Source organism: Globicephala melas, chromosome 5, assembly GCF_963455315.2.
Source record: "Globicephala melas chromosome 5, mGloMel1.2, whole genome shotgun sequence".
NCBI lineage: Eukaryota > Metazoa > Chordata > Mammalia > Artiodactyla > Delphinidae > Globicephala > Globicephala melas.
Window position 1 is genome coordinate 37,394,233 of NC_083318.1, and position 6,000 is coordinate 37,400,232.

The following is a 6,000-nucleotide window of genomic DNA, read 5'->3' on the forward strand; positions in this document are numbered from 1 at the left end:
AGTTGCAGCCCAGCGAAATTAGCACATGGCTGATCCACAGGCCCTGAGCTGAGCTAGGACTCCTGGCCGTGGCATGATTTTTTTTCTTACATCCATAATTTATAACCTTTTCTCTGTCGGGCAGGCTCCCCTATGTCTCTGGTCCAGCAGGGGAATGGGGGTGGGTTTTCCCGAAGATTGAAATTTTCCTCATTTTGGACCACAGTTATTCTAACGTGGTGCAAGGTATGTTGCCCTGTCTTCCAAAACAAAGGATGTTGAAAAGAATCTTACCCTTTCTTGAAGAATGGGGTCAGCTTTCTGCAGGAGCTGAACAGGAAGCACATTGCCAGGGACCCTCCCACACTGAGTGTCCCCAGGCTCCAGGGGCTTCGTTAGTGCTTATTCATTGACGTCTCTGTGGTCTCCATCCCCTCAGGGGGCTGCCGGTAACCATCCTCACCAGTCACCCCATTACCTCTTTCCAACCTGCTGTGAGCAAAATATCCAAATCACCAAATTTATTAGACTAAATCAGAAAAAGGAGAAAGGGGGCTGCCGTGGGTTGAACGGTGTTCCCTAAAAATTCATGTCCACCGGGAACCTCAGAATGTGACCTTTCTTGGAAATGGGGTCTTTGCAGATATAATTGGTTGAGGCTTGGGACGAAATCACCCTGGATATAGGATGGGCCCTAAATCCAATGACCAGTGTCCTTACAAAAGAGGAGGGGACACAGAGCGACATACAGAAGAAAAGTCCAGATAATGACAGAGGCCATGGCGCAGAGAGATGTAGCTTCAAGCTACAACGCTGAGGATTGCCACTAGCCCCTGGAAACTAGGAGAGAGGCATGCAGCAGATCCTCCCCTGGCGCCTTCAGAGGGAGCACGCCCTGCTGACACCTTGATTTTGAACTTCTGGCCTCCAGAACAGGGAGAGAGTGCATTTCTCTTGTTTTAAGCCCACCCCCCAGTTTTTGGTCATTTGTTACAACAGCCCTGGGAAACTAACACAGAAACTCTTCAGCCCAAATAACTTCCTTAATGTTTTTACATTTTTTAAATCTTAAACCAGTGCATATTTTGACATCATATGCGTTTCTTTAAATAGCCCTTTAGTGTTTTCAGAGCATTTCACAAGCATGAATTTCCACGATTAAAGCTTGGTAGAGCGGAGGGTACCTGCTCCACGCTGCCATCTTAGCTGGGTGGTCATCACAGGAGCCTGCTAACTCCTGTCCAGAGCCCCGTCCACGACGTGGTGCTTCCTCCCCTTGAGAGGAGAGCCCACACTCTGGGGTCTAGAATCACGAACCTGCATTTCAGAGCTGGGATGCAACTTGGAGTTAGTCCAGGGCTGTGATTCTCAAGGTGGGGCTCCCAGACCAGCGGCAGCAGTCTTGCCTGGGAACTGGTTAGACGTGCACATTCTCAGGCTCCACACCGACCTGCTGGATCAGAGACTCTGGTTTAACAAGCCCTGCAGGTGATTCCCATGCACACACAGGTTTCAGAATCATTGCTTCCAGGTTTGCAAACTGGAATTCTGCAGGCTGGGCTAGGCTAGATACACAGATAGGTTTTGCCCGTTTGCACTTTAAAATAAATTGCTTGCATTGGAAATATTGAAAAACCAGGAGATTGCACAAAACGTCCAGATTTCCTGCCTTCTTTTGAAAAATTGGGGGATCTAAGAATAGAGATATTCCTATGTGGCAAAAATCAGCTGCATAGGGATAATGGCTGCCCACCCCCCCCCCCCCCGCCCATGCCCCCATCCGCCTTACACCTGTGTTACCCTGCCTGTTTGGCCCCTGTAGGCACTTGAGTTTGAGACGCTAATCTAATCCAATATCTCATTTTACAGTTGGGGAAACTGAGGGACAGACAAGGGGGTGAGCACTTTCCAACATGTTTGCCGGGTGACGGGCAGCTCAGAAGCCTTTGCAGGTACTTGGGCAAACGCAGAGGTTCATCATGGGGCACCTGGGAAAATGCGATCCTGAGGCAGTCTGCCCTGAAATTAGAAACCCTCAGTGGTACCATGGGCCACGCAGAAGGTGAAGGAGGAATGGGCACGAGGTCATGGAGAAGGAGAGGAGGGAGAGACACAGAGATGGTTGGGGGATGGCTATAACAACAACAAGAGACAATAATTAGTGTCTACAAGGATGTGAAGAAATCGGAACCCTCCTACACTGTTGATGGGAATGTAAAAGGATCCAGCTACCGTGGAAAACAGCATGGCGGTTCCTCCGAAAGTCAAACGTAGAATGAACGTAGGGTCCAGCAATTCCACTCCTAGGAATGCACCCAACACATGTTCACACAAAAATGAGTACACAAATGTTCATTCCAACATGAATCATAAAAGCCGAAGAGTGGGCTCAACTGATGAAAGGCTAAACAAAATGAGGTCTCTCCATACAATGAACAATTACTCATTAAAAGGAATGACGCGCTGGGAATTCCTTGGCGGTCCAGTGTTTAGGACTTCAGGCTTTCACTGCTGAGGGCCAGGGTTCAACCCCTGGTCAGGGAACTAAGATCCCACAAGCCGGGTGGCATGGCCAAAAAAAAAAAAAAAGGAATAAAATACTGATGCGTGCTACAGCATGGATGAACTTTGAATACATTATGCGGAGTGAAAGAAATGGGTCACGAAAGACCGCATATTGTATGATTGGTATGGAATGTGCAGAATAGGCAAATTCACACAGATAGAAAATAGATTAGTGGTTGCTGGGGGATGGGGGAGCGGGGGAGAGGAAACGGAAGGTGACTGCTAACAGAATAGGGTTTCTTTTTTGCCATGGTAAGAATATTCCAGAATTAGAGAGTGGTAATAGTTGCACCACTCTGTGGATGTTCTGAAAACCAGTGAGTTGTATGCTTTAAAATGGTGAGCTTTATGGTACGTGAATTATATCACAAAAAGCGGGGGTGGTGAGATCGGGTCACAAAGTGGTTGGTGCATTGGCAGTTCGGGTGGGGACAGAATGATTCTGAGGCATAACGATCTTAATTGCTAACTCTTTTATAGCATTTACACGACAGGCACTGTATCAAGACTTTACATACATCGACTTATTTAAATACCATACTTGCAGTGAACGTATGTGTAGGTACTGTGGTTAGAGGCCTTTTGCAGATGGGGAACCGAGACCTGTTCAAGGCGTGGCAGGGCAGAGACTCAAGCCCAAGGAGTCACCCACTCTACCATTGTGTCAGCGGGCTCGTGACACGGTGGCTGTGTGTGCGTGGGTATTGTGTGTGCAGGAGCCCATCTGTGTATATGTGTGTGTGCATCTGTGTGTGAATTGTGCATGTGCGTGTGCATGGGTGTTCATGTGTGCGTATGCGTGTGTTTGTGTGTGTGCATGTGTATGTCTGTGTGCATGTGTGTTTTTTGTGTGTGTCTTGCACACCCATGAGAAGAGACTGAGGGCCTGTTAGGGAGCTTCTCTGTCTCCTGGTTGGGTAGTTCCCAAGGGTGGGATGGAGCTGGGTTGAGAGAAGAAAAGCTCCCGAGCAAGTCAGGCTGTGCCTAAGGGCAAGATGGACTGAGAAAGACACTGGGATTTGGGACCAGAAGCAGCCCTGCCTTTGCAGGTCCCTCCCAATGAACTTCAAGACCTGCCCGCCCGATGTGCAGATCCTCTCAGACCTCACCCCCTCCCTAGGTTGAAACTCACCTCCTCAGTTCCCCTCAGCAACACAACAAAGCACCACAGATATGGGGACGTAGGTATATGTATAGCTGATTCACTTTGTTATAAAGCACACCACTGTAAAGCAGTTATACTCCAATAAAGATGTTAAAAAGCAAAACAGGGGCTTCCCTTGTGGCGCAGTGCTTGAGAGTCCGCCTGCCGATGCAGGGGACACGGGTTCGTGCCCCGATCCAGGAAGATCCCACATGCCTCGGAGCGGCTGGGCCCGTGAGCCATGGCTGCTGAGCCTGCGCGTCCAGAGCCTGTGCTCCGCAGCGGGAGAGGCCACAGCAGTGAGAGGCCCGCGTACCGGAAAAAAAAAACCATCAACAAAGCACCACGGCCTGGGGGGCTTAAACCACAGATACTATGTTCTCATCCTGGAAGCTGAAGTCGGGATCAAGTTGTGGGTGCAGATGATTTCTCCTGAGGCCGCTCTCCTTGGCTTGTGGACGCCCACCTTCTCCCTGTGTCTTCACAGGGTCGTCCCTCTGTGTGTCTGTGTCCTAATCTCCTCTCCTTATAAGGACCCCGGTCAGATTGGATCAGGGCCCACCCTGGTTATCCGTTTTACCTTAATCACTTCCTTAAAGGCTTCTTCTCCAAATGCAGGCAGTTCTGAGGTGCTGGGGGTTAGGACTCCAACATACGAAATGCGGGGGACAGACTTCAGCTCACAGTGAAGCTCAACTTCATTACTCATCATAGAGTACTGTTTCAGAAAATAGCTTGGGCTTCGAAGCCAGATGCGCTGGGGCTCAAACCTAGATTTGGTCACTTTCCAGCTGTAAGTCATTTCCCCTCTCGGAGCCCCTGTTCCCTCCCCTGAAGCACGAGGGGCATCGCGACAGTCTAATACGATGCCCTCAGGTTTCTGCAGCTAACAGTGCCCGGCACATAGCGTGCGCTCAGTAAATAACACTCCCTACCATGGCAGCCACCCCGGCTTCTGGTCGCTGAGGCTGCTGTGGGCCAGGCCTGGGTGGGGGCTCTGCAGATGTCCATCTGATCCTCCCCGGGCCATGAGAGGAGGGAGGCACCTGTAAGGAAACCGAGGCTCGTCGAGCTGAAATACCTGCTCAGGGTCGCATGGCTGAGGCAGGGAGCTCGGGGTGGGTTTGCGTCTCCTGTGAGCCCTGAGAGCTCAGGGGCTCATCCGTTTGGAACCCCCATGCCTGGCATGGGCCCCTTGTGGAATACATTCTCCATCAATGGAGCTTCGATCACATCGAAGTGACTTGAAACAGGCAAGAGACAGGGTGTGGGAGATGGAGGGCCACGACGCTGATTTTGTTCTCTGGGTCCTCTTGAAGATTGCTTTGAAACCTCTAACAAGGCCCCTGGAATGTGAAATGAAAACATTTTTCCCAGCAGAAGATGCATCCATCCATGTGAAAGGGGAGGCGAGGCTGTGAACAGCTCAGGCTATGCTGCTCCCCGCTTTAATCTGTGAGGAAGGAGATGATATGTATAAATGATACAGCTAATTGTGTTTTTCTACAAGATTAATTTTACTGTCCCATTATCTGCTCCTTCTGAATCCATTCAGGGGTGGATTATGTCTTAGCTTTCAACACTGGAGCTTTCATTAATAATTAGGTCACCTTTTAGCCAGGAGCCCTGGATGGCCCAGGCCAGGGAGACTTCGACTGGAACGGAACCCCTTAACATGGTACAGTGTTCTCACTGCTAATGTCAGGATGCCCCGGGGCCTGGGAACAGCGTGCTTCCTCCAACATCTGATGCCGGGAGCAGGGGACCGGCACTGGTTTGGGGTTTACTAGATCGCAGACACTGTACCTGGGGCACTTTTCTTGTGAAACCTCACAACAGCCTGGGAGGTCAGCGCTATTCCCCATGATACAGAGGAGGGGCTGAAGGTCACCCCCGCAGGCCGGTAGAGCCTGGTCAGCTAACATAGATTCCAACCAAGTACAGCTTGCCTCAAAACTAGCGCCACCCCCACCCTGCCAGATGGGTACCTCTCCCTCCAGAGTTTAGAGAGAGGATGTATGTAGTTTCACTCTCCTGAGATCTAAAAGCTAAACCAACTGGAAACGTTTCTAACAAGATGCCTCGAACACATTGACACTGGTTGTTTCTCCTTTTTTTATGGTTGGTAAAAGATGGGGCAAGTAGTGGGAGGGCTGGAGGTTAAGATACATTACCGTTGACTAAGCACCAGCTATGTGCCAGACAAGCTCTATTCTTATCCTTGGTCTTCATCATAATCCTAAAAGGTAAATCATATTTTCTTCTATTTTCCAGATAAAGTAACACAGGTGCTGGGGCCAGACACTGAATGA